The sequence below is a fragment of the Gnatocerus cornutus genome, chromosome 6 (assembly GCF_029298725.1).
Source record: "Gnatocerus cornutus isolate USDA-ARS CGAHR chromosome 6, icGnaCorn1.1, whole genome shotgun sequence".
Taxonomy (NCBI): Eukaryota; Metazoa; Arthropoda; class Insecta; order Coleoptera; family Tenebrionidae; genus Gnatocerus; species Gnatocerus cornutus.
In genome coordinates, this window is record NC_142238.1 from 8,091,551 (window position 1) to 8,103,290 (window position 11,740).

At 32.9% G+C, this 11,740-nt stretch overlaps 1 long non-coding RNA gene across 1 annotated transcript; it reads right to left on the bottom strand.

Moving 5' to 3' along the window:
• Nucleotides 1-9,855: 9,855 nt before the first annotated feature.
• Nucleotides 9,856-10,256, bottom strand: LOC148172607 (uncharacterized). Its single transcript, XR_015770229.1, has 3 exons — nucleotides 10,165-10,256; nucleotides 10,013-10,114; nucleotides 9,856-9,962 (listed from the first exon to the last, which is right to left on the bottom strand). It is a non-coding gene; the product is annotated as an uncharacterized LOC148172607 (long non-coding RNA).
• Between the last annotated feature and the right edge of the window lie 1,484 nt (nucleotides 10,257-11,740).

Sequence of the window (11,740 nt, forward strand, 5' to 3'; positions counted from 1 at the left end):
AAAGCCATACTTTTGACGTTAGTAAGGAGTGTCGAAAATGTCATTTTAGGTTATGGTCGTACAAAAAATGCTTTTCGAATACAACAAAGGCAATAAGTACACCATCGTCTGACAGGATCGAATACGACGTCCAGGATAAATGATTACGGTATATTATTTCTAAGAGTTAATGCATGTAATTCAGTATAATGTAGTTAAGTATTTGTATAATTAGATTCAAGAAATAATTATCGCCTAATTATTTAGTAATGAAGAATTATAGAGAATATTCGACAAATTATGCAAATGAAGCCACTTCAGCCGTAATTCGCTTGGAAATCACCCTAAAAGTTATTTATCGTAAACGCTGTAAATTTGGAAAACAGCCTATTCATCTTTTTAAAGTTTCGCTCTAACTTTGATGTAAAAGATTCTAAGGTAGTAAAACATATGTAGCTTACAACGAACAACGTTGAACATTGCCCTTTGGTTTTGAAGTTTACAGATTTAATCCCTGAGGGCTAATTAATCAATCATATAAACTTTTTACCACATTTAGTATTTCAATCACCTTCGTAATAAAACGCATAGAGTAAGCAGTAAAATCTTGAGCATTCTGGAAACTCGAAATGAGCATCTAGCTTTTCAGTTCAGAATTAAGAGAGTGTGAAGGAATCTAAGTAATACCCACAATAAAAAGCATTCCATAGAAAATAAGGTTGCGTGACTTAAACTCCTAAAACGAGACTACAGTAATTACCACAAGCTCCGTTCTTATTAAATTGTTTGACACAGCAAATCATAAAATTTTGTTGCAATGCGTTGATTAAATTCAGGAATAAATCCTCAATTCTTGTGGTCGAACAATTACAACTTGCATCAATACATTGCATTTGAGTGTACTTGTACTTAAACTATTGTAAACTTTCCTGTTTGTTCCAGGGTTCGGTGTTTATGCATGTTTATTGCATTCCTGTGGGTACTTGGAGCTTTCGAATCAAGGTACACTTTGCACAGGCTTTCGTGCCATAAATAATTTCGAACAAACTTGCTTACCGCTTTTTTCAACTTCATAATGCATGTATAGACTAGAAGGTTGACTTTAATGTTCAATAAATCGGATAAAGTGGGTACGTGCGAGTGATTTTTAATACAGAGGGTTTTGAAACTTTACGAAAGGTCAAGTGAGAGACCATTTAATGATTGTACGGACGCCAAAAAGGCAGTTATGGGAAGATATACGGTACAACTAGAAGAATTATTGCTCACTTCGTGCGTAATAAAAGTAGGGATAAAGATTATATTAAGACGGAAGGGATTATTTTAAATAGGATGGGAGTTAAGGAGATCTTCCCGGCGAACGAGTGACCAGTTTCTGTCGTATAAGAGTTTATAGAGGAAAAATTCTATCAAATATATATTATAGGCTTACCCCAAGCTGTGGCGATTTAAAATAAAATTTTCTCCACATCTAATTCTTCTCGCTTGTGATTCTACAAAAACTTTTTCCAATAAATTGCATCGCTTTTACCCAATCGTGAATAAATAATTAATAAATCCAAGTGAGGCCGACATAAAACTTTGGTGAATTCAGAAATAATTAAAAGAAAATCAAGCAAGATCCCGTTCCACGAAAACTCCGCAATTTAGAGAATTAGAGAAAACATTAAGAAACTGAACAAAGGTTTAGATTTTATAATACGAGCTCAAGCTTCCGTTCCTCGTTAGCAGCTTCAAACATATTTTTTTAATAAAGAAAATGGGAAGTAAAATGTGCGTATAATAACCTGAGCGATTTTACTCGTGATGAGTTTAATACAAAAAAAAAAACAGTTTAGACAGTAAAAATAACACTTCTCAAATATTTAAGCTTGTTTCTTTTGTGCCAATAACGTTTCTACGCTTTCGATGAATTAAAAGTTACTGGAGAACACAGCGATCAGGGAGTAACTCGTCTTTATCAACTAAAATAACTGATAAACTTAAAAAACTAGGAACATTAATTCTTACCGAAGTAAACGTTTGAAGGGTAAGATTCACTATTTTTCGAGCAGTCACAATCAAAGGTCGTTTCGATCGCTCTATCATCAACAAAAAATACTTTTTTGCTCTGTTATCGTATTGATACCATTGAGTCATGTACACTCCGTTTATAAATTGCTCGTTCTGTAACATAAAGTTTAGAATATACCTCAAGACAAATGAGACAAAAATTCGCACTTCTTCAAACAACAGCGTTCCGTAGTAACAGTAAAATGCAATTGGCAAGGTAAGTGCGGTAAGACAGTTTACAAATAGAAGTGTATCCATTGTTTCAGTCGTCTGAAAACGTTTTATTAAAATGCGAGTGTAGATAAAGTGTACTACTTACAAACATGAGTGCAATGCTTGTGAAGCACATGCAGCCGGAGATCTGCCCAAAGATGGACCAAGAAATTCAGTGATGTAGCTACAATACGACTTCACTTAATTACCTTGAAATTTGTAAGAAACCTACGCATATACAGGGTGTTCAAAAAATGGCGGACCAACTATTCACTACGTGAATCTTCAGATAGTAACTAGTAGCTAAATTAAGTATTTTCAATTATTGAGTGCTTCGTTGGAATTCTACAGCCACTTAAAGGGGCGCTAATTATGGCACAAATTTTTCCTTATAATGAACTCAAGGTTTACAAAATTCTACTAGAGTTCATTTTTTGGGTGACATTTACATACTTACAGTCTTTAAATGCCTTAAATGTTGATGCAAAACGTTATTTTGCACTTTTAAAATTAAGCTCAAGAGCGCAAAATTAATCTGGCAACATTTCACTTCAAGAATTCAGTAATTAATTGTTGCCTAGTGCCTGACAATGACCATATTTTTAGAAAAGTCAAACATATTTTAGGTGTCACAAACTAGAGGAGTTTATTTCTCTAATGATGTATAATTTTGCTGAATATACCGACACGTGAAGGAAACAGTCGAGAAGCAGTAAGGGGCAGTAAGGCCTGTGAATTTCCTAACTGGCAAATTCCCTACAAGAATACTTTTCAACGAGTTTATCAACAGGTACGTGAGACAGGCCGATTGGAACCAAATTTATCGGGATCATGGAGGACCCAAGACTATTCGCACACCAAGAAGAGAACAAATGGTTCTTGATCTATAATGCATTCACGATCTTTTTAGACCAGAGTAGGCCATGTTTTTTTTTCTTTTTGTTGGCTACAATGACTGACAGAGGTAGTTTTTTTACTGTCACATCTGACATGTGTCTTTCATGCATGCAAGTTTGCCACTTTTCTGATACCGGAAAAATCGTGTGTTTCCTTTTAATCGTGAAAGTAACAGTTTAAAGGCATTATCTTCAAAATATTGCAATGAAATGCCTAAAGTGATTTCGTTTTCGAACAAAAAATGTGCTATTTGCAGTTTCAAAAAGATCGGCTTGATTTAAGACTGGAACAAACGATCTGAGGTGTTACAAATAAATTCTTTGTAAGGTACAAAGTCCCATAGACGTTTGTTTTCAAAATATTTTTAGGTGCGGCGTGCAACCGTTTCCAATGTTCTGGACACCAAAGATGAAAAGTTTTGGCTGATAAGCGGCAACAATTAGAATTTTATGCCGAGAAAACAACACTTTTCAAAATTATTAAGTCAATGAGTTACAAACACAGAGAAGTGAACGATCACGACACTTTATGTAAACAAAAACAATTTAAATTCTAAATTGCTGCACTTTTTAGTTAACGAAATTCGCCAAAGTTTGCTTTTAGTGTGAGATTCCATAACATAAAACCCTGGGTCAAATGCTAATTCGATCAAATAAACTTTTTTAAGGTTTTATGACTAGAATCAAGACCTGGCAGAAGAGCTTCTTGAGAATGGTAAACTTTTTGCCATTGGAATATACCAGCAGTAATGTCTTCCATTATGATTAATATTATTTGTTGAAAAATAATTTCAAAATTTTAGATAAAAATTCAATAAAATTATCAAGTTCTGAATGTTCGGTCCAAACTGGCAACAGAGGAAAGGTTTCAGACTCAATTCATAACCAAAAAAAGGTGACAACTCCAATCGACAGAACAAATGTCAATCATTTTCAGGAAACTTTAGCTCAGAAAGGTTGACTACCAACCAAGTTACTAGATTTCCATGGCTTGCCGCGGTCTAAAAAGATCGTGAATGCATTATACTTTGTGACTTTTACTGGTCAGGTGTTATCAAATTTAATTGCAAACCATAGTAACCAATTACATGATTTATTAATAATTGTAACTACCAAAGTGTTGCTCTGGTCTCAAAATTATACTCCTAATAATTACCGAAAGAATTGAACACTGTTGCCGTTTTTCGCAATATTTAAAGTTATTTTGCTCCCGTACAAAGCTTCAAATAAAAATTTTAAACAGCATTTCCAATTCACAGCGTCTTAATAGAGTTTGACGTACTTATCAGTTGGTCCGCTATTTTTGAACACCCTGTATGTGATTGTGATACACAACGAATCGTTGTAACACAGCTTGGACACGGTCAAAGCTCCCGATTTCGGCTTCAATGAACTTGTCGATGCTTTTTACGTTGCATTTTAAAATTTTCATGTGAGTCGTTGCTTGGTTAATTAACCCCCCGATCAATGGATCGAGGAAAATACCAGCAAATACCATGTACCCCAATGCTGCATGTATCATTAAAATTGTTATAAAGAGAAATTTAACATACCTGTTAGAATATAAATGTACAGAACCCCGTACGCTACTGGTCGTGATTTATATCCAAAAGGAATCCACTTATCGATAATAAGTTGATTTCCTGCGATGGGCATTACAGACCATGACACCCACGCACACATTAAGACGTAGAAAACTTTAGAGTTCTTTTCAGACTCTTTAATGAAGTCGTTTAATATATCCTGTTCTGCTTGTTGCTGCGGCTCAAAATACGAATTGGCAAAATAAAACATACATTTTTTGGTTCGAGTATTCTGTCTTATGAAAGGTAGAAGTGTTCCGAAGCAACCGATTTCTTCAATACCGTGGATCATTGTGATGTCCAATCGGAGATCCCAACCTTTTATTGATATGAGTTGAAGTACTGACATTACAACACAAACCCTTAAAAGAGAAATAAAAAACAACAAAGACTTTGCTTGGGCAAATTTTGATTGATCCATCGATCAAATACCAAGAAATTTCATTATTCGAATATTCGTTGCAAAACTTTGGTATATTACGTCTTCCATTGTTGTGGGTAAACTGGCGGTGAAGTGGAAACATTTTTTCTTTTATAAGAGTCCAGCGCCCTTGCTTGGTAGTAAATTAAAAGGTGGTAGTAAACATGCTTTATATTCCAGTTTAAAGTCCTGTTTGTATCAATCGACAGAAAATAACAGGCGACAGATCTAATTTAACCAATTGTATCATATTCATTTTTTATTTAAGGATGTAAATTGCATCCACGTACTCCACTGTTGTTGCATAAAACATCTTTACTATTTTCATGAAAGTATATGCTATTAGAAGTTAGTTGCATGACTAAAATTGAGGCCAACACGTTAAAAATTTAAAGAAAAATAAAACTAAGTTTTTCACTCTGGTATTTGACGTGTTCAAATTGAAATTTCCCTATTAAAACAAACGAAACTTTTTTTTGTCGTGTTAAATTTACCTTTCATCATCAATTTATGCATCACGAGGCAACTGATTCCTAGTGCATAAAGCGTTAAAATTAAATTGCTACATAATAAAGCTCAGTAATGTTTGTATTCTGATAAATTAAGATATTTTTTTTCAGAGAAAGTGTATAACAACGAACATTCTTTGGAAAGAGAAATTGAAGACAGGACACAAAAACCTTAAAATTAATAGGCTTTTTAACGTTTTACACTTGCTTAAGTTGGAGTCAAAACTTTCTGCAAACTTATATGTACATAGAAGTAACTTGCTTCTAACTAGAAGTTTGTTGGCAATATTAATCAATATTGTTTAATATTTCCACCTGAGCAATAATTTAAAATCAATACCTTTAATTTGAGAGTACATGTTTAGACTGTTTTTGACACGGAGATTGTGATTTGATCAACTTAAAGTACTTGTAATTTAATACTATAAATGCCTGGAGATTGTGCGATACAAAAATCACTTCAGATTTTAATAGAGAATTACTCATTCAAAAAAAGAATAAGCGTTTTGGAACACCTGTATAATGTGACTGATTAGTCAACAGTTGCGTTTTTAAACACTTTTGGAATGTGTGTGCTAAACTGCAATTTTTTGTTTTTATAAAAGGAGTATAAAAATTTCTAATTTATGATTAAAAATTTCTAGAGAAATCAGCAATTAAGGAGTAACACGTCTTCATCAGCTACAACACTCTCAATAAAAACGACAGAAAAACTCACCGAAGTGTACGCCTCAAGCGTTAAATTCACAATTTTCCCTGCGACCACAATCAAAAGGCGGTTTCGATCGTTTCATCATTAAAATAAAATATTTTCTGACTTTTTTTCGTATTGATACCATTCTGTTGTGTATATCCTGCTATTAAACTGTTCATTCTAAAAAAAATGTTTACGAAAGTTCAAAGGAAAATAAAACCTTTATTTCTTCAAACAGTAAAGTGTGCCATAGTCATATAATAAATCGCAATCTGCAAATGTAGTGACCAAGACGCAGTTTCTAAAAGAAGTGTGTCGATAATTTCAGCAGCCTGAAAACGTTTAATTGAAAAAACAAAGAAAATCTGTGTGGATTATTATGGAACCCGAAAATAAATTTTCGATTTATTCTACTTATATGTAGATCTAATTGTGGTAGGTATTTGTACAACTGATACCATTAATTTAACTTTTATTTTGGGTTTCAGGTTTTAGCATTTCGTGTGATGAGGGGTACAATTTTTCCACAAGTAGTATGGTATTTCCTAGGACACCGAAAAACCATAGGAAAGCTTATACTTTTTGAAATTTGGACTTGTTTACAAATTTTATTATGCGAATGTTTAAAGCGAAATCCTAATATGTCTTCCATGGTTACAGTTGAACAGGAGACACATGAGGTAGTATATTTTTCTTTTATATCCGGCTCTTGTTTACAGGCAATTTAGAAAATAACAGAGGAGCATGTTTTATGTATTTTACATCAAAGTCTTATTTGCATCGATAGGAAGTAAATAACAGGAGCAACTTGGTGACAGATCTAATTTAGAATAATTGTGCAATAATCTTTTTTGTTTTATATTAAAGGATGAAAATTCTATCCACGTTTTTTAACTGCTATTGCACAAACAATGTTTGCAATAGTGTAGTGAAAGTGTAAGACAGGGTAATGAAGAAAAGCCGCTCTGCTACCTACTATGTTGCAGTTAATTCTTTCCTGAGCCCAAAACTGAGAATCAAAATGAAATTTGTGTTTTCTTATAAGCTTTCTTTTATAAACGATCAAATTCTGTTTGGATAAACTTTTTATAACAATTTCATAGTTAGACATCACATTTTTCACAGTTAATGATATTCTGCATCAAAAAAAGGGCAAAAGGTGCCTTAAACCAATTTTTTCAAACTTTTAAAAGTATCATTTCTTGTCTTTGTAGTAAAGTTCATAGTATTAGTTGTTTAGTTACGGAGACTGCCGAATGTAAAATTTTATTAGAAAGGGTCGAGCAGTTTTTCTTTAAAAATAATAAAATTAGATTCTTTTCTAAAAGTAATCTTTTGGTTTTAAATAAGTTCCATGCCCAATTTACTATGTATTTATTCTTAGTTAAAGTTTTCCTTAGCCTGAGTAAACGAATGTCCCAAAAAAAAAACAATGCAATAAATTATATGTAATACATTCAATATAAACCAAAAAAGTTACGTATGTTAACTTGTTTATTTTTTGTGGTAAAAAAAGTTTGACAACATAATTATTCATTATTTAGTAGAAATAAGAAAATTCTGTTGTTACGTTAGGATAGATTTTTTTGCACTTTGCTTTACCTCTTTAGTCTATTGCCACCTTTGAGTCGGAAAACATCGTCTGATGTTTGTGACAAATTTACGCGGTTTTCCTAAGACCGAAATGGCACTTAGAATTTTTATTTATAGTGCGAGTAGTGTGCGGGTCAACTTGCTGTTTGCGTTTACTAAAATCGTCTTCCTAGCTGGTAAGTTCTTTCTTGAGGATAATCTCTTTACCCATGTAGAAAAATGGGATCTCTTACGCTTCTGACAACGTCCTGCTTGACTCTTTTTTTAGAGTCAGACATTTGTATTTACATGTTTCGATAATATATCAAAATAGACACTGTCAATGTTTGAAACTCAAAACTCCAGAACACCCTTGTATATATCGGAATTTATTCATCAATAGTTTGCAACTAATTGTATTGCATTTTATATAAATTACTTTTAATAAAAAAATGTTGACAAATTTAAACGATGTCTCAATGAGTGCTTTAAAACTGTAATTTAATTTTACTGTTATTATTTTCAAGCTTATTAAATATGATTCAACTTATATATATATATATATATGTAGTTATATATATATGTAGTTAAGATATATAAATATTTATGTCTGAAGTCAGAAGCGGTTCATTATGGCAATGTTAATTGCCACAAACGTTTGTAAGACTGCGAGTAAACGCAACAAGTAGGTACAATTTAAAAATTCTATTCCTTTTATATTGTAGATTAAGAGCAGCCACAAAGCTTGAATATTAATTATTCTACGACCACATGCAAGTTTAGCTGCTTTATGAAAGTGAATAATTAAGGTAGAATCGTGAACATTGTAATTCTTGGAAATTGATTGGTTTATTAATTAGCAAATTTCAAAGGAACACCAAGCAGGAATAAGTGTTAGTTTGGAGAAAGTTACGACCAACGAAAAGATCAGTCACATTGCCATTGGCCATTGCCGAAAACTAATAATACAATCGATTTAAGAGCAAAATTTTGAAAAAGAAAATACTTGCAGGTTCATTTTTCCGAGACGTCGCCGTCGAAATGAGGTGAATTAGTTATTGTTTTTAATTAAAATTCGGCGGTGGACCATTGTTCAACATGCTAAAGATGTGGTTTATGCAGGACAGGACTTCATTTCATTTTGCTAAGCGGGTCAGAAGTTACTTAGATTAAATTTCCATTCCTTGTCCAAATTTTTGTTGGGGCAAACTTATGAATTTGGTCCTTAGAAAACCCATTTTAATACAAAAACTTATCATATTTGGAGTTCTGACATGATGAACTTTTCATTTGTTTATCACTTTTTGTTGAGTCTGCCATACAATGTTCAATCTAAATGGCAAAAGCTGCATTCATGTTTCAGATCCAAAATTTCCAATTACCGAAACAACAAATGTGTGCAAACAATACTTACAAACATTCCTGCAATGCTTGCAAAACACATGCGACTACGAATGAATATGGACGAGGAAAATTAATTTTCAAGTTCGGCAATGTAACAATATCACAATCACCACAACTATACTTTAAGCAAACATTTGTAGTATTCGTGAATGTGATCGTGGTGGTAACAAATTGTTGGAAGAGCAAATACCGTCATTTTTATAAAAAAGCTTTCATTTGAAATCGTTCTGTGTGCAAAAAAAATTATGAAAATAAAAAAAAAGTGCTTGAACTCTCTTTATTTTAAGTAAACATAAATATAATTAAAATGTAGCTAATTTACGTATTGTGATTGATCTTTGTGATTTTTACAACAAAAATCTAAACTCAAGCAGTCTAAAATTTCAAATTAGAGATTACTGGAGAACACAGCTATGAGAGAGTAACTCGTTCTGATTAGCTGAAATATCTTGTAAAACGTAAAAGTACCAAAACAGATCTTACCGAAGTAAACGTTTGGAGTGTTAAATTTACTATTTTCCCCGCACTCAGAACAAAGGGTTGTTTTGCTCGTTCCATCATCAGAAACAAATGTTTTCTCACTTTGTTGTCGCATTGGTACCACTTTGTCATGTAAAGTCCGCTTATAAATAGCTCGTTCTGTAACAGCAATTCGGTATACAAAAATAAAAAGAGTAGAACCTTTTTACTTCTTCGTATAAAAGTGTTCCATAGTAGCAGTAAAATGCAATCTGCAAACTAAGTGCTATAAAGCAGTTTACAAATAAAAAAGTGTCCATAGTTTCTGTAGTCTTAAAATGCATTATTAAAACGATAAAAAATGCAAATGGGTTATAATTACAAACATAACAGCGATGCTTGCGAAACACATTCCAAGAGTACATCCAAATATCTGCCCGAAGATGGACCATGAAAATAATGTTTCAAGCTCGGTAACGTAACTGCGAAATAAAAATGAAATTGCTTTTTAACACACTTTTTTAAAACGTACTCGTAAATATGGTTTTGATATACAACAAATCTTTGTAGTACTTTGTGCAACCGATCAAAACTTTCAATTTCGTGCTCGATGTATGTATCAATGGTTTTAAAGTTGCATTTCAGAATTTTCAGGTGAGTTGTAGCTTGGTGGATTAATCCCCCTATTACAGGATCTAACAAAATACCGCCACATACCATGTATGCAAGTCCTGTTTGTACACACATTTAACAATTTATTTCGGTAAATAACAAATTACTTACCCAGGCTCACGTAAATGAACATCAAAATGTATAAAACTGGCTGTGAATGGTAGGCAAAAGGAATCCACCCCTCGATTATCCGTTGATTTCCGGCAACGGGCACTAAAATCCACATCCAATATGCACAAAATAATAAACTAAAAAACACTCGTGCGTTTCTTCTGTTTCCTTCAACAAACTCCCTTAATATTTTCCTTTCTTTGTCTTGTTGTGGTTGAAAGAACGAATTTGCAAAGTAAAACATACACTTTTTGGTTCGTTTATTTTGCATTAAAAAAGGCATAATTTTGCCACCGCAACCGAATATTTGAATGAAACAAACCATCGTTACATCTAGTTGCAAATACCATTCTTTTGCTGTTAGAATTTGAAAGGACGGTAAACCGAAACACCCTCCTAAAAAGCAAATACATAGAAGGAGACCTCTGGCTTTTTCAGTTTTGGATTGATCTATCGACCAGAGACCTAAGATTCTCATTATTCGGATGTTTAGCGCAAAACTGTTTTTCACAACGTCTTCCATTATGACTGATTGTGAACAAGGAAATATTTCTTTTATATGTAGTCTTTATTGTATGGGAGCTTACAAAATAATAGTGGAACGTGCTTTATGTATTTTACATCAAAGTATTGTTGCATCAATAGAGAGTGCAAATAACAGAGAGAGTTTGAGACACATCCAATTTACGTAATTGTGCAATCTTTTTCATTTTTTATTCAAGAATATAAATCGTTTCAATGTAGCTTACTAATGCGCTGTGTTTTCATGAAAATGCACAATTAAGTTTTGAATAAACGACAAAGTTTGAAACAGAATGAATGTTCAATTAATAATTGCATCAGCTAAATATTTTAATAATCGTGTCTCATTAAAAGAGAAGATCTAACAGACACATTCAACGAATTCTTGGGCTAATTCTTAACGAGGTGCCAGCAATCAAAGAAAACAACCTAATGCACTCTCAAGAATTTAGAAGACTGCTTTAGTACGCCGATAATATCTGCCTTTCTTCTAAATTTAGAATTGACAGCGCGTATGCAAGAGAAATATCGCACACAATCTGCTACGTATTAACCAGATATGAAGTCCAAAGCCCCAGCTTAACCAGACGTCGAGATTAGTGGGATGCTGTTTTACACTCCTGAATAGACAATCCTACCTGTTAGAGCACTTA